This window comes from Ovis aries, chromosome 7, assembly GCF_016772045.2.
Source record: "Ovis aries strain OAR_USU_Benz2616 breed Rambouillet chromosome 7, ARS-UI_Ramb_v3.0, whole genome shotgun sequence".
NCBI lineage: Eukaryota > Metazoa > Chordata > Mammalia > Artiodactyla > Bovidae > Ovis > Ovis aries.
Genome location: NC_056060.1, coordinates 49,879,386 through 49,901,745, shown reverse-complemented (window position 1 = coordinate 49,901,745; position 22,360 = coordinate 49,879,386). Strand labels below are relative to the sequence as shown.

The following is a 22,360-nucleotide window of genomic DNA, read 5'->3' as shown; positions in this document are numbered from 1 at the left end:
AAATATTAAAAGGAAATTCCAGAAACAGTTCATATGTTCTACAGTGCACATTGTTTTGAGTAGCATGTTGAAAGCTTACACTCTCCCACCCCATCCCATCCACAGTATGAATAGTCCCTTTGTCGAGCACATCCATACTATATATGCTATCTGCCCATTAGAATAGGAAAAAACAGTACATATAGGATTTGGAACTATCCAGTTTCAGGCATTCCCTGGGGTCTTGGAACGCATCCCTCATGGATAAGGGGTGGGAGATTACTACTAATTTGGAACTTCTACAAATATTTATTGTACTTCACCCTGATAAATATGTGGAGTCTAATAGTCTAATTCTTCTGGTAAAGGCAATGCCCATTGGCATCATTACCCACAAAGAAATTCAATAGCAAATAACCATAAAGGGAAAAATGAAAAATCAGTCCAGATAAGGCAAATCTCACTTCTCTGCCTCTTTAACTTGAGTGCTTTATTCTCCTATCCACTTCTCTTGGTGTCCTTCACAACCCTACACTTTGCAGAAATGCCATAAATTCCTTCAAGCCAGTGGATGGCTTAGTTCAGGAGACTTACAAGAATTTAGAAGCAAATAAACCTCAAATTCACCAGAATACTGATAAATACACTAGTTAATTTCCCATAGCAAATTAGCCTGCTCTATTGGTTTGCTTACTTTCAGACACTTAGACTGATCCTCCAGGATTCCCTTTTAAGAGCTGTTCCTTTTTCAAGAGCTTAGAATCCTTTTCCAGACGGCAATAATAACCACCATCCCCCTGAGGCACTACAGTTTCTGAAGTAAGTTTCATACACACTATCCTGCATCATCTTCACACACTCTCTGTGATGCAGGTACTAAGTTCCATTGGCAGACAAGGAAACTGAAGCTGGGACCAGGACAAGTGACTTTCAGAGCAAAGACGAAAGCCCAACTCAGGGCTCTTTCACATCCTTAAGTAGGTCACATGACCTACTCCTTCTCACGAGGAGCCAAAATAGATGTTAAAGTGGGGTTGCCAGATAAAATATGAGACATCCAATAAATTTAAATTCAGATAATGAACAATTTTTAGTCTAAATATGTCCCAAATATTGCATGGTGCATACTTATACTAAAAACTGTTCACTGCTTATCTGAAGTTCATATCTAATTGGGAGTCCTGTGCTTCGATTTGCTAAATCCTACCAGTCAAATGGATGTGGGCACCTTTGGACCAGTCGGTATAGTTACCATTTCTTTCTTTTCCAACCAAATAAGGAATTTGGTTTGTTTGTTGGTTTGGTCGTAAGGGGAAAAAAGACACTGTCTTTGTTGTTGCGTGCAGGATTTGTCTAGTTGCAGTGAGCGGGGGCAACGCTCTATCTACAGTGCTTGGGCTTCTCATTGTGGTGGCCTCTCCTATTGCAGAGCCCAGGCTCCAGGGCACACAGGCTCAGTGGTTATGGCTTGAGAGCTCTAGAGCACAGGCTCAGTAGTTGTGGCACTTGGGCTTAGTTGCTCTAAGCACATGGGATCTTCCCCAACCAGGGATTGAACCCATGACTCCTGCAGTAGCAGGCAGGTTAACTACTGAACCACCAGAGAAGCCCTAAACAAGGAATTCTTTAGAGTTCATAAACTCTCCAGGGACCTGTGGATAGAATTCAGGAAAGTTCATGAAACTGAGTGGGAAAAATGATCTCTTCACTAACCTTTAACAAGAACTTAACATTTCTTTTGATTATCAACATAGGCAACCAAGCAAAACAGATCACATTATGGTTGTTGCAAATATTTCCCAATATAATTTATGCTCACAACAACTTCAAAATTACAGTTGTTATTAGATTGGCTGCTGAATCTTATGTAATGCATGATGCAATTTGTATTCCCCAGGAAGCAAATAAAGAGACAGAATTCAGTGTTCAGAGGTTTATTAGGGAGGCCCTTTGGGATCCATGCTTACTAAGAGAGGAGAATGAAGCAGAAGCAGGCAGGGGAGCAGTCGGAGGCCCCAGAAGCTTTGGTCAACAGCAGTCAGCTCTGGGTGTCAAGTGGGCTGTCAGAATCACCCCCATTAACCAAGATGGCCTGTGTTTTACTCTCACCTCTGCCATCACTGGCTATGTGGATGACCTTGGGTGAGGCTCTTCTCTGCAACTAAAGCAGACCCTGAAGGACCAGTAGCTGAAGGCCACTTGCTGACCATACCGCCAGCATCCAGGGTAGCATGTCCTTCCTAGACGAGCATCTGGACGGTGCATTGCCATGACCACCTGGATAAAGGAACTCTATATGTATCACGGTATTTGATGTCCTACATTTGAAATCAGTTCCTAGGCTTCTTCAGGCTGCCAAAGGGATTCACAGAACAAAATGGTTAAGAACCTCTTAGCTGTTATTTCTCCAAACTCCTTCTCCTCCCCCTTCTCTAGCCCATCACAGCACCACAGTTACCACAGCCACGTATCCCCAAAACACTCCTCTTCAGTCCAATACCTCTAACCCATCGAGGCTGGAAGAGGCCAGAGAAGGTCATTTTCTTCATCACTGTCTCCAAATTTTTCTCTTACTTTCAGGCCTCCATATGTGTTTCCACCTTTTCCTCTCTTCCGCCTATACCCACCCCTTCCCCACCCCATTCTCTGCCTGTGCTGAACCTGGACGCAGACCTCGCTGTGCGCCCTCCACTGAGCACTTCTCACGCTGCTGGCCTGCTGCCTTCTCTGCCTTCTCCACTGACCGTCAGCCCCAGAGGACAGGACCATGACCGCGACAGGACAGCTCACCTCTGCTGCCCCACCGGTGCCAAGCACAGTGTAGGCATGGCATGTGTCTTCATGGGAAGAGGAAGAGGGAGGGAGGGAAGGAAGGACTGTGTCCTGCTGTGTCAATCATATCTCACCATAAAACAGGGGACCCCAACCCCTAGGCCGTGGACCTGTACCAGTCCTCAGCCTGTTGGGAATCAGGCTGCACAATAGGAGATGAGCAGTGGGCAAGCAGGCAAAGGTTCATCTGCCACTCCCTAGAGCTCATGTTATCATCCGAACCATCCTCCCCACCACTCCATCCATTAACAAACTGTCTCCCATGAAACCGGTCCCTGGTGCCAAAAAGGCTGGGACTGCTGCCTTAAAGGATTCTGGCTGTTCCACCTTCTTTTCAGTTTGTGCACTGGCTTTTCCTCCCCAAGCTTTAGCCCAGAGCTATATGTTCACTGTTTTCACCGATGCACAGCTTGCACTGGGCCATCCACCCCACGTACTCTTCTCACTGGCATGTCTTATATAAAGGGACCCAGTCTCTGTGGTTGTGATTGCAACAAATAGTGCAATGCCCAAAAAAGTGTAGGGAAGAATAAGGAACTAATTTCCAGCTAATTCACCAATTCGGTCATCATCCCCAAACATACTGACTGTGCTATATTCCAAGGAATAGCATCCCCTCAGACCAAGGGGCACCACACCTTGAAAGCTGGCTCCGCAGGCTTCTGTTGGAATCAAACAGGCCTCTTCTCCCACAGACTGGTCACTGGGACATCACACAAGTCTCTGAGCTTCCACTCCTCCACCTGCTCGAGTTAGGTGCTAATGCTGCCTGTGCAAGGCTCTCGGGGACCGAATGGAATTATCTTCCCAACTGCCTGGCTCTCAGTAGCCCTTATCGAATGGGCGCTTCATCATCTCTTTCTTCCAACCCAGCCCCACTCATCAGACAGCACAGACCTGCCATACAGAGGACAGGCACTCTCTCATTGGCTCAAAACCTCCTGCAGCTTCCTAACCAGAGGCCTTGCTGGCATCTCTAGTTTTCGTCCCAGCCAAGTAACCCACCAGCAAAGCAGCACAAACAAGTGCCCATAGGGTGTGAGTACCAACCCAAGCTGTGAGAGACATGCGGGGAGCAGAGCCAGAGCCTCTCTCTGAACCACGGATGTCGCCCACCCCCACCTTACCTGCGGCCCAGGCAGCCTTTTCCATAAGGGAGAAAATCACTTTCTTAAGAAAAATCGTCTCTTTCCAAGCTGCATTCTCACGGAGAATGATAAATGCCCCACACATTCTCCTGGATCTCACTGTCCCAACTTGTACAAAACCTCCTACTAGCTTATTTAACCTACAAGTATACCACCCTGAACACGCCTGATCTTGGCTGATCTCGGAAGCTAAGCAGGGTCGGGCATGGTTAGTACCTGGATGGGAGACTGCCTGGGAATACCAGGTGCTGCAGGCTTTGGGGCCTCCCTCATAGCTAAAGAGGTAAAGAATCTGCCTGCAATGCAGGAGACCCAGATTTGATTCCTGGGTCGGGAAGATCCTCTGGAGAAGGAAATGGCAACCCACTCCAGTATTCTTGCCTGGAGAATTCCATGGACAGAGGAGCCTGGCAGGCTACAGTCTATGGGATCACAAGAGTGGGACATGACTTAGCCACTAAATCACCACTATACAAATAATAGAAAACTGAACCCTCCATATGCCAGGCAATGTGCTAAAGTCTTTACAAAGCTATTATTTAATATAAAGCACTATTGAAATGGGATTCCCTGGTGGCTCAGAAGTAAGAGATCCACCTGCCAGTACAGGAGATATGGGTTCAGTCTCTGGGTTGGGAAGATTCCCTGGAGAAGAAAATGGAAACACACTCCAATATTCTTGTCTGAGAAATCCCGCGGACAGAGGAGCATGGCCGGCTACAACTTGTGGGGTTGCAAAAGAGTCAAGCACAGTTTCACAACTAAACAACAACTATTGTAAGGCCGTGAGCACTGTGTGCATCTTATTTACTGGTTTATTCCTGGTATCTAACCTAGCACATAATTAAGAAAGGAAGGAGGGAAGGAGAGAGGGAGGGAGAAAAAGGATGTATGTGTGTATGTGTGTATGAGGGAATGGATCATGAATGAAGGGAGATGATACTAATAAAATGCCTGGTACATTGTTGGCACTCAAGAAATAATAGCTTTCTCCCTGGTCCACTGTCTTCGTACTTGATCCAGCCTCAGCAGGACATCTAGACACATCCGACCAAATCGAGGCTCCTGTGCACTTTGTCACTCTCGCTCACTTCATGGATGAGGGAGCTGAGGTTCTGAGGAGGTGGCTCAGATGTGGCGAAGGCCACAAGGCCACTTGTCTTGTGGCCAGGCCTGGGACTATGTCTCCCTCACTAGAAACCTCAGTGTCTTCAGAAATGACTGTGCCAAGAGCACCTGAAGGACAAATGGGTTTCCTCACGTATGCCCTTTAGTCTAGTTCCCGATGACCTGCACCAGGCTGGTCCGAGGGTCCGCAGGCAGCTGTCCTGAAACACACACTGCCAATGACATTGCCCACGAGTCAGTGAGGACGACAGCGCCTCCTCTGGCTGGCACCTAGTGGGCACACAAAGTGCTGGCACACAGCGTCTCGCTGCAGCATCTCAATAACCATGCCTGGAAGGCATCATTACTATGCGTCTTTTAGAGATGAGGCCACTGGGGCTCAGTCAAGAGACTCCCCAGAGTCACTCAACTAATACCTGCAAGAATCAAAACTGGAATCCAAGACTCCTGACTCCCTATCCTGGGTTTCTTCCTCTGCACTACACAAAAAGATACAAAAGAAGAATTAAATGACCATCCACATTCACATGTAAGTCAACCATGTTTCCAGCTGAGATTTTCTAGGAGAAGACTCTTGAGAGTCCCTTGGACTGCGAGGAGATCTACCCAATCCATCCTAAAGGAGATCAGTCCTGGGTGTTCTTTGGAAGGATTGGTGCTGAAGCTGAAACTCCAGTACTTTGGCCACCTGATGTGAAGAGTTGACTCATTGGAAAAGACTCTGATGCTGGGAGGGATTGAGGGCAGGAGAGGAAGGGGACGACAGAGGATGAGATGGCTGGATGGCATCACTGACTCGATGGACATGAGTTTGGGTAAACTCCAGGAGTTGGTGATGGGCAGGGAGGCCTGGCGTGCTGTGATTCATGGGATCGCAAAGAATTGGACGCAACTGAGCAACTGAACTGAACTAAACTGATCCAACTCAAAGTTATCCTTCAGTTCTCTCCTGTGATTCCTTCTTAGTCCCTGGAAAGGGAGAGTGAGGAAAGGAGAGTGACTCAGTCCTCATTAAATGTGCAGCTTTAACTCAAGGAAATGCAGGCAATAACTTATCCCACTGCATCTGCCATGGGGCTCTCCAGTGATAATGGCAGGTGCTTCAGGGACATGAACCAGGAGTACCCCATCCAAAGGTTAGGCTCCAGGGTGGGAAAGGGAAGACCTACAGGCAGGGCAGACTTTAATCAGGTGGGACTCACTGTGCCCACAGGATGCCCTCTCGTTGGTTTGCATGAGTTAGAGCTAGATTGGAGCTAACAGACAACTGACAATACGTAATAGAAGTCTCTTAAAAGTTCAAGTCATTTAGCCTATAGTTTTACTTCCAGGAATTTATTCAAAAAGTATGAATCTGGGCTGTAGAAAGAGGTCCATATATAGGGAGGACTGAATCACATGTTGTTTATTTTTGGGGGGAGAGGAATGGACACACCTTAAACAACCACAGTAGAAGACTGGAAAAATAATTCTGACACAACTACACTTTGATATTCTTTGTGGACGTTAAAGCCAATTATTGATGTCATGAGAAATGTCCAAGACAAAACAGCACATTGTAAAATCAGGACTCTATATAAGAAATATGGATATATTTATGCACACACAATTTTCCATATATACACACATGCAGCACATATCTCATTTTTAAAAACTAGACAGAAACCATAATCCAATGAGTGTCTTTTATTGTAGGATTACAAGTCCTTTTAGATATTTTTCTCTGTACTTTTAGTGTGTCTATTTTTTAAGTTTTCTACAATGAACATTTATTCCTTTTTTAATTTAAAAAAAAAACTTCAGTTTTTTGGTTTGTTTCATTTTGTATTTTTAGTGAGAAGAGCCCATTCAAGTCAGAGGCAGGGAGAGATGTGAAAAATAAGGACAGAGGTCTTTGAGCCAGGAAGATCCCAGGAAGGTGGATGGATGATGCGAGAAGGCTGAGCCGGCCAGGTTGCTTGGGCACACCACAGGGGTCAAAGGCCATCGAGTGACTTCTCTAGATCAGTGGTCTTTTCAGAAGGCAGGTGGAGACTTGTGCCCATCCCATTCCATCTTAAAGTGGTCTGGCTGTGAAGCTGGACCTTAGCAGATGCATACGACTTGGGGTCAGGGACCAAACGTGGGCTGAGCACCTGCTGCATGCGGTACAAGGTGGGAAGTGGGGATGAAATGTGAAATCATAGGCTCTCTCCTCAAGATGCTTGCAGTCAGCATGAAGTGAGATGGCCATAAAAAGAGAAACTACCACAATGGGTCTGGATAGCCAAAGCTGTGGTTTTTCCAGCAGTCATGTACAAAAGTGATATTTGAACCATAAAGATGGCTGAGAGCCGAGGAATTGATGCTTTCAAACTGTGGGGCTGAAGAAGGCTCTTGAGAGTCCTTGGACTGCAAGGAGATCCAACCAGTCAAAAAGGAAATCAACCCTGAATATTCACTGGAAGGACTGATGCTAAAGCTGAAGCTCCAATACTTCAGCCACCTGATGCAAAGAGCTGACTCATCGGAAAAGACCCTGATGCTGGAAAAGACTGAAGGCAGGAGAAGGGGATGACAGAGGATGTGATGTTTGGATGGCAGCACCGACTCAATGGACCTGAGTTTCAGCAAACTCTGGGAGACGGTGAAGGACAGGGAAGCCTGGTGTGCTGCAGTCGGTGGGGTTGCAAAGAGTCAGACACACCTGAGTGACTAAACAACCACCACCAGCACAGTGGGGCTCACTCAGCAAACATTCTCCAGACCTCAGGGCCAAAGTCCTTCCACCTCCCTTAAACTAGGCAAAACAAAATGCACTAACCCAAAAAAGGGTCACCAGAGAAAGGCACTTAGCAAAGGTGACACGGAGAAGCACATAGAAACAAAAAACTCATCTTGTCCAAACTGATGACCGTTTCACCCCAAAGGACACTCCACATTTCTCGGGCCTCCTGCCCCTGAAGAAGTCCAGTGTTCACAGCCCAGAGCCCCGCTTCCACCCAGCACCACCAGGAGTCAAGGAGTACATCTTCTGGAAGCTTGGCAGATTCAGGTTTCTCTGCAAATCCACATCCCTTTCTGACAAGGAGCCATTTTGAAAGACACTCCCTTGATGTGAATTTCCCACCTGTCCCATTAAGGAGGCTTCCCTCAGAAAACAAGTTTAGATCAACCCTGTTTCAGACACTTATTCCCAAGGACAAACTAGAACAAACTCTGCACCAGCTCAAACCTTTCAGAGCTTTTTGATGATCAGAATCGAGGGAAAATATTAGAACGAATGTGGTTGATCCAAATATTCTCAACAGCCTTCAAAGCAAACCGTTCTTCTTTACTCTGGTAAGCACAGCTCAAGCAAAGCTGGCCCCTTTGGCCCTAATTCCCGTTAGCCAAGCCAACCCCTTAAAAAACAAACAGACCTGAGAACAATGGGAGGAAGTCGAAGGTAAGAGGAGGAAAAAGGAAGAGGAAATAGGTACATGAAAGAAAGGGCAGGAGGATTGGAAAACAGACTGCAATTAGCATGTGGCTCGTCTCATTACAAAAGGGGATGAGGGCTCAAATCCAACAGCCCCCTCAGAGAAACCGCTTGAGTTCACACCTGTGCAACCAAGAAGTCTGAGGATGCTGGAGGCAGCCAGGATCTGTGTCCTGTCTCCACTCACAAATGCCCAAGCACTGGCCTCACCATATGCAACCGCCTTTCTCTAGGGTGTGGAAAGAAGGGTGTTTCCATTTCCAAACCTCAGAGCCATTTGCTCTCAGATAAACAAACATCTCTGCCTCTGCCAGCTTCGCCCAGCCGGAAAGTCATAATGCTAAATTAGTAGCATTTCAATCACATCTGTGACAAGTTGGCGACAGGCTAGGGTATGATGAGTGGAGCAATCAGCTGTTGTTACAGGAACGAGGCATGTGGACAGAATAATAACAGAGTGGTATAGTAATAACCATCATTGTAATGGTCCCCATTTACATAACGTTTTTAATTGCCAGGATAACCAAATGCGCAAGAGCACTCGTTTGCTGTCAGACAGGCCTGAGACAGAAGGCCTGTGCTTCTGCTTTCTAGTGCCGTGGCCCGGAGCTACTTTCTTGACCTTTCTGAGCCTCAGTTTTCCATCTTTAAAAGGATAATGATCTCTGTTTCATAAGGCTGTTTGGAGGTTTGAATGAAATAATGTTTGTAAAGCATTTATACAACATTACAAGTATCCTAGTTGTAGTAATGTTGGTATTATAAGTAGTATTTGTATTATTTCAACTAGTCTTAAGGGCTGTTTCATTTTGCCCTTAACCTCACATAGGAGAGACAGTTTTAACACAATTTGGCTGAAAGTAAAATAGAGACCCAGAAAGGTTAAATGTCTCTCTCCTTGTAAAGATGAGTAGTTAATGGGGAAGAAAGGACTGTGTGTTACTTTCCTTTTGCGTTTGCAACAAATTGCTACAAATTTAATGGCTTAAGATATTTTGCTGTTGTTGCCACTAAATCATGTCTGATTCTTTTGTGACCCCATGGACTATAGCCTGCCAGACTCTGTCCATGGGATTTCCCAGGCAAGAATACTGGCGCAGGTTGCCGTTTCCTTTTTCAGGGGATCTTCCCAACCCAGAGATTGAATCCATGTCTCCTGCATTGACAGGCAGATTCTTTATCATCTGAGCCACCAGGGATGCCCTAGACTATTTCGCACAAGTTATTGACAGCTAGACAAGTCGAAAGTCCTGAAATGATCGTGTCAGTGGGGCTGTGTCACTTCTAACTGCTTTGAAGAGAGAATTCATTCCCCTGTCTTTTTCAGTTTCTAGAGGCTGCCTGAACTCCTTGGTTCACGGCCTCTTCCAATATGTTCAAAGCCAGCAGCCAAAGAAACTGCGTGGCTACCTTGGGCCCATCTAGATAATCCAGGGTCACTTCCTCATCTCAAGATCCTTAACTTAATCACATCAGCAAAGCCCCTTTTGCCATATAAGTTAACATACTCAGGTTCTGGAGATCAGGATGTGGACAACTCTGGGGAAGGGTCATTAGTCAGCCTATCACAGACTGAGTCCTATTCTGCAGAACATAACTATCAGGATTTGGTTGGGGTTTTGTTTATTTCTATTTTTGTTTTGCTTAAAACTATTTATTTAGCAAATATTCTGTGCAGGGCACATTTATAATTTCTAACCTGTTCCTCTCTAGGCATAAGCACATCAGAATCAAGCTTCATTAGTGTGAAATAGAAGAGGTCTGTACATACATAAGCTAAAACATCGCTGAAATCCAGACTTTAAATGTGAAAAGAACTTTAAGAGATCATTAGCCAAAACTCATATTTTGTACTGGGGCAAACTCAGACCCAGAGAGGTAATATGATGTCCCCAGTGTCAAAGAGTGAATTTATGAGATATTTTGAGACCCTGGATTAGAACTGAAGGAATAAAACTAAACTGAGAGACATCTTGGAGACGGATATCAACTGGCTAGAAATGAAGTTAAAGAGGTGTAGGAATCAGGGGTGCCTGAAGTCCATAGCGTGGGAGGGTCCATGAGCTCAGGATATATAGCAGAGGAAACATGTTTTCTAGGGAAAATAATGTATTTAATGTGTTCTGGAACTTGGACCTCTTTTTGTAGGACTGGCTAAGCATCACTGTGAAATTTCCAGTACTCTTTCTCATCATGTACTCTCACAACTATGGGCATAAAACTGTAATCTTCATCTGATAATCACTGATCAGTGCCTTTTTTTTTTTTTTTTTTTAGTGATATACTTTATTTTATACTTTATTTTTTAGAGCACTTTTAGGTTACAACAAAATTGAGCAGAAAGTACAGAGTTCCAACATATCTCCTTTTCCCACACCCAACTTCCCCCACGGTCAACAGCCTGCACCTGAACAGCACACTCATTTCATTTGGTGAACCCACATGACATACCATCACCCAGATCCATAGTTTACATTAAGGTTCATTCTCGGTGTGTTACGTCCTCTGAGTTTTGCCAAAAGGTTAATGACATGTATCCACCATTGTTGTATCGTACAGAGCAGTTTCACTGCCCTAGAAATCCTCTTTGCACCACCTGTTCACCCCTCCCTCCCCCTGTCCCCAGCCCTGGTTACCAATTATGTTTTTACTGTGTCTATAGATTTGCAGGCAGTACTTTTTCTTTCCTGCTGACACTGAGTTAGGCCTCTGGCTGCTTTTAAGATTTTTCTCTTAATCCCTGATTTTAAGCAATTTGATTATGCTATGCCTCAGCACAGTTTTGTGGGTTTGGGTTCTTTCTGTTTGGTTTTGTTTCTTAACATCTATGTGCTTAAAGTTTTCATCAAATTTGGGCATTTTTCTGCCATTATTTCTTCAAGCATATTTTTCTGTCCCCTCTTTCTTCCTTGGAATCTCCAGTTACATGAGCGTGAGACCATCTCAAGTGACTGTGCTATTCGCTTATTTTTAGTCTTCTTTTCTCTGTGTTTCACGCTGGATAGCTTCTACAGCTAGGCCTTCAAGTCCACTGACCTTCCCTCCTGCAATGTCTATTCTGTTATTAATCCCACCCAGTGTATTGTTCATCTCAGACATTATTTTCAATCTCTAGAAGTTCAATCTGTATTTTTTAAAATCTTCCACAGTTCTTACCATGCTTACATGTCTTCCACCTTCTTGAATACATAAAACATAGTTACGACAACTGTTTTAATGTTGGGTTTTTCTCATTATAGGTTGTGTTTTCCTACTTCTTTGCATGCCTGGTACTTTTAGCTTAGAGAAGACAGTATGAATTTTACCTTGTTAGTGCTAGATATTCTGGTATTAAATATTCTCTAGCTTTGTTCTGGGATGCAGTTAAACTACTTTACAGCAATCTTTTTGAGGAGTGCTTTAAAACTTTATTGGATAGGACCAGAGGAAGCTTTAGGGCATATTTACCTTACTCTGGAAGTGATAGGACCAGGGGAACCTTTAGGGCATACTTACCTTACTCTGGAAGTGATAGCCTTTTACTTTTTTTTATTATCTGTTTATTTATCTGGTCGCGTTGAGTCAGGTCTTAGTCACAGCATGCAGGATCTTTATTGCCTCATGTGGGATCTTTCACTGTGGCACAGGCTTAGCTGTGAGCTTGGGATTCTAATTCCCCACCCAGGGATCGAACCCATGTCCCCTGCACTGAAAGGTGGATTCTTAACCACTGAGCCACCAGGGGAATCCCAGGAAGTGATAACTGGGAAATGAATAATTTAGTCAACGCCCTATGTTTACATGTTTTTTTCACCTCTGCTGGTGGAACACAACTCTTCCCAGCCTCTGTGTGTGCCAGGGGACTGTTCCCCTTGATCCCTTCTGCTCATTCTTTTCCAGCCTCACATAGATTCCTCACACGCCTGTGCTAATCCCTGTCAGCTGAAGACTAAAGGGAGGCCCTCTGCAGCTCTCTAGAGCTCTCCCCTCCTAGCACTCTTCTCCATAAACTCAAATTGCCTCGGAATTCTCTCCCCCTCCAGTGGGAGGGGCCTGTGAGATGAAAACTCTCTTTATCTTACAAAGTGGTCGAGCTCTCTGCATTATCTCCCCTCTCTGTCATATGCTTACAACCAAGTATTTGAAAACTGCTTAATTATACTTTGCCCAGTTGTTATAAGGTGAGAAAATCAATCTGAATTCTCTCTTTTTTTTTAATGCACACCATACATTAATGCTGGGTTTCGATGGTGGCTCAGATAGTAAAGAATCCAGGGAGACCCAGGTTTGATCCCTGGGTTGGGAAGCTCCCCTGAAGAAGGGAATGGCAATCCACTCCAGCATTCTTGCCTGGAGAATTTCATGGACAGAGGAGTCTGGCAGGCTACCATCCATGGGGTTGCAAAGAGTCAGACACAACTGAGTGGCTTTCACTTCACACATGTTAATAGCCAAGACAATTCAGCTGTTTTTCTCAAGTATGTTTCAGAGCTAGCATATAACCCATATGTGACAATATTGCTGTGTTTTTAGCCATTTTATATTTAAGAGTCTGAAATATGTTATAGGCATAAAATATTAATGTTTGTGAATGTCAACCAGTTTTTAATTTATATTCCTTCAGAAACACGATATCCTTGTCATACATATTAATCCACATCACTGAAAACAACCAAAGATGATAATTCACGAACAGTCTCACCTCCACATAAAAGTACAAATTGCCCTGAAAACCTGCAGGTCAAGTTCTCAGCTTTTGAAAACAAGCAAATATGTTCCAGAACAGTCACTGTAGCCATGTATTTGAGCTTTGTACATACACATTGTTTTGTATATTTATACATATGTTACAGCTTTAGATTTGAGACCTGAATTCTTATTCCATCTTGGCTGACAGCAAAAGTCCTTTGGTATACACTTATGAATACTAGAATTTGGGCTGGCTCTCTTAAAACCATTCAACCAATCTCAACTCTTATATTAAGATTCTTAACAAGACTGCTGATGTTATTAACAATTACAAAATACCATGCCCCACACTATCCATTACCACACTAAAGTCTCTCTTCAGCACCATATTTAAGTAGAATTGTTCACCACCTCACCTTATCCTCTTAAAAAAGGAAAGTTCCCTGATGTTTTAATAAAGACCTAACATTTCTTTGGCACAAGCCCCAGGCCTCTTGCCTCTCGCTCTCTGAGAGTTGTACCCCTCTCTACATTACATGACACAGCACACTCAGCTGAACAATATTCCATCAAACCAGTATTGTCATAACATTCCACATCCTCACCCAGAAGGGCCTATAGCCCTCAGCCTCTCACGTGACAAAATCAAATCCAAGATTCAACCCTAAAAATACCTTTCTTTTCTGAAGCAAACCCCTTTGGAAGTCTCACAAGATTTTAAGAGAATTTGCAGACTGTAAGTTCCAGCTTGAGAACTGCAGCCTTAAAGAATAGCAGGGATGTTTGAAGCCCTGCCCACAGTTCCAGGAAACACCCTTTGTGTGTGAGCTCCTTTCCCACACAGATGTGAGAATGAGGCTCTGACCCTGGAAACGGAACACAGGAAGACAGAAACCCTGCTGAACATATTCTTGCACTGACATTAGATACAAAAACACCCATAGGCTGGATTTGCTGTCACAGTCCAAGAAAATAGTAACATGTAAGCATTTCAAAGTGGTTTCATTGACATTCTCACCTGATCCTGCAAAACAGTCTGTAAGCAAGACAGGCTAGCAGAACAGTTCCCAGCAAAAGATGAGGGAAGTGAGGCTCTATGGTGTGAATGAGGTCTGACGGCTACTTGGCGACAGAGTAAGACCCTGAACTTCTAGGGTCTTCTAACTCTAGGTCAAGAACTCTTCCCATCATGCCCTGCTTCCTCGCTCCCTGTATTAGAAAGCAAGCTCCAGATTTCATGTGGCTCCTAGACCAGGGGAGTTGCAGTTTCTCCACTGCAACTCCACTGACATTTGGGGCTGGAGAATTCTTTCCAGATGTGAGGGTGGAGGGCACTATCCCGTGCGCTGTAGGATATTTAGCAGCACCGTTGGCCCCCACTCACTAGATACCAGTAGCACCTCCACTCCTACTCTTGACAAGCAGCAATATCTCGAAATGCTACCCATATCATCTAGTGTCCCCACTAGGGGAGAGGGGAAAGGGAGACCAAAAATGGTACCCCTCAGTCGAAAAGCACCGTCTTAAATGATGCCTAAGGGTGCTGTGCACCTGACTGAGGGGGTGTCGGGGACAAAGTTTGTTCTGTAAAAGGAGAGACAGAAAGCAAAAGAGGAACTTGTGCTTATCCAACGAGTCTGGGACCTGGAACCCAGCAGTGAGGTACTGAGAATTGTTCGGCAGCTGGGAGTTAGCTAAAAGGTTCTCTTCTCGGCCATACCCTGAAGTTAAGCTCTTGTGTTCTCATTCCCCACCCCTTGAGGCTCAGCTAACTCTGAGTGGCCCAAACTACTTTCCAAGGGGACATTTCCAGGAGGCAACACAGAATTAGTTAACCTGACCAGAGGCAGTATGACACAATATTATAGCTATGATGCAGGCTCTGTTCAGGCAACACCATGGATGAACAACACATATTATTAAGTGAGTGAAGTTAGGCATAAAAAAAGCACATGCTGTATGAACCCACTTACATGAAGTACAAGAACAGGCAACACTAATCTCTGGTGACAGAAGTCAGAAGAGTGACTAAGTCTGCCGTGGTATTACCTGGAGACAGATTTCGGAGGACCATCTGGAAATGGAAATGTTCTGTCTTGCTCTAGGTGGTGGCTACAAGATTGTAAACAGAGGTAGAAACTCTGGTCTACATTTAAAATTTGTGCACCCTACTGCGCATGAATTATACTTCAGATAAACAGATAAGCTTTATCACCTCCATAAAGAATGTCCACTCTGGAGCCAGACTGCCCGGGTTAGGAGAGGACTCTCCTACCTCAGAGGGTTTTGTGAGAGGTCAGTAAACTGTGTGGGGTACAAGAAGTACACAGTGAGTATCAGCATCATTATAATTAAAGGGACCACACTTCTAACCAGCAGGTAAAGCTAAGGATTAGGAGGGGTGCTTCTGCATGGAACTAACTCCACTCAGTGTTATGTGGCAGCCTGGATGGGAGGGGAGTTTGGAGGAGAGTGGTTGCACATATACACATGTCTGAGTCCCTTTGCTGTTCACTTTAAAAAATCATAACAATGTTAGTTAGTCTCCAATACAAAATTAAAAAAAATTTTTTTAATAAACTGAAAAAAAAAAAAGGAGAGGAGCTTCTAGGCCCCTCTGTTGTCCCCTCCTTCCACCCTGTCACTGCACTGAACACAGAGTGGTCCATTTGGTTGAGGCACGACAACTCAATTAATCCCTTTCCTTTGTAGGTACCCCACCCCGGTCATCAAGACAGACAGACACATCTGCCATGATTCTGTCTTGTTGAGCTCCTCCTGAACTCTCTCGGGAGGCGTAGTTAGGCTCTGCCCCTGTCTACAGAGATCTTCATCAATAGACTGAATATTTACAGAACACAGCATTTCTGATCAAATAGTTCATTCCGCTGGAGACAGGGGTATTGTACTGTGTCCCCTTATGAGTTATTCTTGGGAGAAGCAGCCCTGGCTCTTATCATCCGTTTCTTTATGTTTTAAGAGCTTGAGTTAGAACTGCTATGAAACAGATGGAATGAGGAGCAGATGGGATCGTTCTGTACCTTTCCCCCAGCTGCTTCTTGGTAGATTTACCCCAATATCCTTGTCACTATGTGCTCTTGCTGTCTTTTATTCTTCTCCTTGAAAAGTGGTTCAGTCCATAGGAAATAAACACGAGATTATGTAGAAAGAGCATTAAACGGTGTGTCAGGAAACTTGGATGCTGGATCCATTATCCAGATGCCTGAGTGGTTTATTTGTGTTTTAACCTTTCTGCACCACAGTTTTTGTTTTATTTTAATCTGTTAGGTGAGTGATTGTGGTTTATGAACATATGTTAGCCATGGAAGCCCTCCTTAAAATGACTTCCAGAAAAAAAAACCTGATAGCAGCGTTGTTTGGGTTAAAACAGAGGTGGATATCAGGAACCTACCCTCTCAAATTCTGCATCCCCTTCCCACCCGCCCACAGCAGCCCCCAAAGTACCTCCACAGGGCCCTCGGGCTTAGGATCCTAGGAACACAATTTAAAAACCATTACATTTGGTCTTTTTTTTTTTTAAATCATTTCTCAGCTAGGTAAAATACCTGGTTTTCTAAAGGGTCCTCCTTTCTATTTATTCCACAATTTTAATTCACAGACCCTCTGGACTTCAAGAAAACACATAAGTAAAATTCTATATTACATATCTGCATGGAAAAAGCTACAAGGAAATACACCAAAAGATTAAGGACAGTGGTCATCTCTAAGTGATGAGAATATCATAGCAACGACTACAACAGATGTGGTGTGGTTCTCACGTTCTAGCATCACAACCCATAACCAATGTCTGAGAAGACCATTATACCTTTCTGTGGGGCTGTGCCCCACAGTCCTGCAGGTCCTGGAACAATACCTACACTGTGTACAGCCCGCAACAGACAAGACAAGGCAGCAGTGTTTGCTACTCAGGAGAGAAGGAGGCTGGGCTTCCCTGGTGACTCAGCAGTAAACAATCCTCCTGCCAAGCAGGAGAACGTGGGTTCTATTCCTGGGTCAGGAAGATCCCCTGGAGAAGGAAATAGCAACCCACTCCAGTACTCTTGCCTGGAAAATCCCACGGATAGAGGAGCCTGGTGGGCTACGGTCACAAAAGAGACAGACAGGACTTAGCAACTCAACAGCCACAAGAAGAGGAGGTTACCATCTGTAGGGGAGTTGACTTCAGGTTGGCTCATCAGTTACCAGGAATACCAGGACTTGGCCATGTCCCTCATAGCGCCTCAGGTTAACAACCATCACAAGGCAGGTATTTCCCTTGACTTGACTAGAGTAGCTTGTTGTCACTCACTCTTGTCCAACTCTTTTGCAACCCCATGGACTATAGCCCACCAGATTCCTCTCTCCGTGGGATTCTCCAGGCAAGAATACTGCAGTGGGTTGCCATTTCCTTCTCCAAGGGATCTTCCTGACCCAGGGATCAAATCTGGGTCTCCTGCATTGCAGGCAGATTCTTTACTGCTGAGCCACAAGGGAAGCCAGAGCAGCTTCCAGACACAGATGAGTGTGCGTGCGGCTCTACAGGAAACAGGCACAACGGAAAACACTTCTCAAACGGAATTTCCTCCAGTGTGTCCCATGAGATATCAGTCCCAGAAATGTTTGGCCACAAAGAGGTATGGGGGCAGGGGACAGGGGTGACTTACCCCTACTCCAAAGCATAGCTGATGCTTAAACAACACTGATCTGCATTAAGTGGGCTTGAACTGTGCATGTCCACTTACATGTGAATTTTTTCCCATTAATATAGTACCTGTACTTATTTTACAGATCTTTAAATTAACTAAATATGGGGGAAAGTTTGTATTCAATTAGAGATCACAATATGGACTCAAAAGGTCTAGGATTTGAGTCCTGATTCTATCTAAACTGCTTCAGCTTCCTGCCCCTGGGTGAGTCATTTATCTCCCCCTTTGTTTTTGAGGTAGAGATAGCAGGACAGAGTTTCCACTGCACAGGGTGTTGGCACCCCAATCCCCCACACTGTTCAAAGGTCGACAGTAATCGAGTTGGAGAATCACAGCACACCATTTGTCCCTTCTGGAGGTTAAATGTACAGGAAGTAGCGTCTTAACGTCTCCGGCCAGCAGGAAGCCTGATTCATGTTGCTCAATACCACATCTCCCAAATTCATTTGGCTACAGAACTCTTTCCCCCACAGCCCCTGTTAACATCTCAACAAATTTCCATATGAGAACAGGCTTCACAAAGGCAGTTTTTAAAAACTGAATTGTGAGGCTTGAAATAAATGAGGAATGGCAAAAGAGGAGAGCAGAGAGAAAGGGATGATTTGGGATCTGGAGGACTTTGAGTTGAAGACAGAACAAAGGACTATTTATGATTCCAAAGAATGCCTGGAACTTTCTTCTTATCTACTAGCATCTTTTTTCCCAGCTCATTCCTAGGGAGTAGACAGAGGTGAGGATGACGTGTTAGTAGCTGAGCAGCTCTTAGCCAGAATGGCACTATTAGCATTAGAAGGGACACAGTGTAGAGCCGCTGCCTTTACCCCTCCCTCTCTCCCACTGTTGGCTGACTGTGACACATTCTCATTCCTTCCAAGGTGAGGGTTGAAGTGTAAGAAGGGGAGAGAGAACTCCCAGCAGAGGGAACGGTGAGAGTGAAGTCATGGAGGTAGGAGCTGGCAGGGTTGCTGGGGGCTCCTGAGCAGCAAGAGCTGGTTGGAGGTAGGAGGTGGAAAGTCAAGTTCAGTCCTCGACAACTTGAGCAGGTTATATAAGAAGTCTAAGCATTGATGGTGATGATAATGGTGGTGATGATGACAAAGATGACCGTGAACTCTACCTCCCTTCTCTCCTGGTTGTGGGAGTCGTGGGGGAAAACAGAAGACAATAATCAGAAAAGAAAGTTGTTGGGTCTTCTCTGGAGAACACCTGGGGGTAGGTAGAGCTGAAACAAGCTTCCCCATCCGTCCCTGTTGCTTTCCCCACACCGCCCAGTTGTCCTTCTGCAGAAGATAGATAGGCCGAGCCCTTCCTGCATCACCACTCCCAGGACCCCAGTGGTGCACATCCAAGACATCTCCTCCCTACTCTCCTTCCTCCTCAGGACCTGCCTAAGCCTAGCCCTACAGGCCTGATGGCAGCCCCTAATGGGGGTGATCCCACCCTCCTTCTTCTGGCAGGTAATGGTCCCGAGTGGTCACCACCTCAGCTTCCTCCACTCCTCGGCTCCCCAAAAAGCCTGGGATGAGCCATCTTCCTGCAGATGCAGAGAAGCAGTAACACTACATACAAAACAAAGGTCATACTGAAAACAGGATAGCAAGATACCCTCCTCTGAAAATGCATTATCTCCAGGGTAGATGTGGAATTCTAGTAACACATTCCCTGGGAAGTTTTCAAATCCAGACACACTGGAGCCTTGTTTCAGCCTTGAGCTGGGCAAAGGCCCCAAGCTCACTTCCAGCCTCCAACAGGCTCTAGCTGCTGCCCCTGCTCAGTCCTGGTGGACGGCACTTCATAGGCCAGTCTTGCAGCCCCAGTGCTGTGGGCAGCGAGCCCTACCAGCTCCAGCCCCGGGCCCCTGCTTGCGCCCTTCTGTTTCTTTATGCTTCTGCTCCTTCCTGCTGGCCTCTGTGAATGCCACTGCTTTCTGCCAAGACCTCAGGCACTCACACATGCCAGCCCCATCCGCACTGATTTCGTGGTTCTGTGTCCACTTAAAGAGCCCACCTCATTTGCCACCCACATCTGAGATGGCAAGCAGAAGCTGCCTGCTTTAAAAACTTCCCAATTTCCTCCAGAGTTCAATTGCTTCCAAAAAGCCTGGCACATCTCAGCTGCCAGTGTGAAGTGCGAGTTCCCAGAGATGCCGATGGCACTTTCCAACATTCGTCACTTTTGACACATCTAAAATATCCTTGCTCCCAGCGCTCCAAGAGCACCAGCCCAGATGGCCTGGCTGCTGGGGATGTGTCGTTCTCTGAAAGGCCTCAGAGAGTCCCTGGAAGAAGCTTCCTGACTGAGACGTAACTACTTTCCTCTTCCACCCCCTCCACCCACCCCTTCCAGAGCTGAGCCAGCTGAGTCCTCTGGGTACCAGAACCTCCTTCTCTACCTGGCTTTCATGCTCTAGGTAGGCTTTTTTCCATAGAATTCCTCAAACTTGGGCTTCCCATGACACCAAGCAGTTTGCCGTTTGCTGAGCCCAGTCCTACCAGAGAGGAAGCTGCCCACTTGGGAAGCTCTCTGTGGCACCCACCCTTACTCTTTCAGACCACTGAAAATCTCATGGGAAGGAGCCTAATGCCCTGACTTGTTCAATAGCTGAAGTCAAGGGCCCCTGAACCCGAGGTCAGTAAAGGCATATATGTGTCTCTGGGTTTTTAATTCTGTTCATTGGTCTGTGTATCTACTTTTATGCCAACACCATACTGTTTTGATTACTATTGTTTTATAATATAGTTTGAAATCAGGATGCATGACACCTCAAGCTTCATTCCTTCTCAAGATTGCTTTGGCTATTCAAGTTCTTTTGTGGTTCTATATGAATTTTAGATACTAAGAGCTGACTCACTGGAAAAGACCCTGATGCTGGGAAATACTGAAGGCAAAAGGAGAAGAGGGCAACAGAGGATGACATGGTTAGACAGCATCACTGACTCAATGGACATGAATCTGAGCAAACTCCAGGAGATAGAGGAAGACAGGAGCCTGGCATGCTGCAGTCCACGGGGTCACAAAGAGCTGGACACAACTTAGTGACTGAACAACAACAACATAAGCTCTAGAACCTTTTTAATTTCTGTGAAAAATGCCTTGGTTATTTTGATAGGGATTGTATTGAACAAGATTGGTTTGCTTTTGTTTTCAGATAGTTCATTGTTAGTGTATACAAATGCAACTGATTTTTGTATGATGATTTTGTATCTTGAAACTCTACTGAATTCATTTATTAGTTTTTTGATGCAGTCTTTAGGATTTTCTATCCCATGCGCTTCAGTTCACATTCCCCCACCCATGGTTTATTTTTGCCTTACAGAGTAACCCTGGGGCTGTTTGACCAAGTAAATGGTTAATGCTTTCCTCATGCTGCCAGTGTTTATCTTTGCAAAGTGTCAGGCTCAGATTCCGGGGCAGGAGAGGCCAGCATTCCTGTGAGAACAGATTCAGGTGTCCCCAGGTCACCCCTGTTCTGACTTTCCCTTTTCTTTTTGTCTGATTAGCTCTGGTCTCAAAAACTCTGGTATCTTTTATTTGCTGAAAGTCAGAGATAGGGCACTCTTAGGAGTCACACATCTCAGAACCAGAGGGACCCTGAAAGCTTCGCCCAACCTTCTGGTTTTCCAGAGGTGGAAACTGAGGCCCAACTGGTTTTGGGGGAAAGCCAGGTCTAGAACCCTGGTCCAGCTGAACTCAAAATGCCAAGGACGTCTCACTGTACCACCATGGAGACATCAGAGCTGGCTGGTCCTATGTTCTCATTTTCCAGATGAGGAAATCAAGGTCTAGAAAATTAAATGACTTGCTCAAGGTCAAGCAGGATGAGTTAATGAGAAACCAGGACCTATGGAGATCTGCCAACACACATAGTCCACCAGTAGTTAAACATAAGTGAGGTGGTTCTGTGTTAAAGTCACATTGTCTATACAACAGATGGAGAGGTCATGTTCAGTTGCTTATCTCATGTGAAATAGCTTCATATCAGACTCTGAGCTCTCTTCTGAGTCACCATAAACACAATTCAACACAGCCACACTCTAGACCATAGGAATGCAATTGTGAAGACTGATTTCAGGGACCTCGTGGCTGGCAAGCCTCCCATGGGGTGCTGAAAGGCCTCGCAAAGGAGATTTATGGGTCTGTCCCAGTGGGTAATTTAACTTCCTAGTGTGCAAGAGAGCCACTCTCCAGGGACTTCCCTGGTGGACCAATGGTTGAGAGTCCACCTTGCAGTGCATGGGTTCAATCCCTGGTCAGGGAACTAAGATCCCACGTGCCGCAGAGCAACTAAGCCTATGTGCCACAACTAGACAGCCCAGGTGCTGCAACTAGAGAGCCTGTGTACCACAACCAAAGATCCCACAGATACAACCAAGACCCGTCACAGCCAAGTAAGTACAGGAGCCGCTCTCAGAATGAGGCTCCCCTCAACTACTTCCTGT

At 45.3% G+C, this 22,360-nt stretch overlaps 1 protein-coding gene, 1 long non-coding RNA gene and 1 pseudogene across 4 annotated transcripts in view; 2 read left to right on the top strand and 1 right to left on the bottom strand.

Annotated features, from left to right (window-relative positions):
* Positions 1 to 15,348, bottom strand: part of LOC121819974 (uncharacterized) — a 193,011-nt gene extending 177,663 nt beyond the window's left edge. Inside the window, exon 1 of the long non-coding RNA XR_009601210.1 lies at positions 15,265 to 15,348. This is a non-coding gene — a long non-coding RNA (uncharacterized LOC121819974). The remainder of the gene's footprint in view (positions 1 to 15,264) is intronic.
* Positions 1 to 22,360, top strand: part of LIPC (lipase C, hepatic type) — a 187,223-nt gene that overhangs the window by 117,265 nt on the left and 47,598 nt on the right. The window lies entirely within an intron of this gene.
* On the top strand, positions 4,098 to 4,216 carry LOC114115900 (5S ribosomal RNA; annotated as a pseudogene).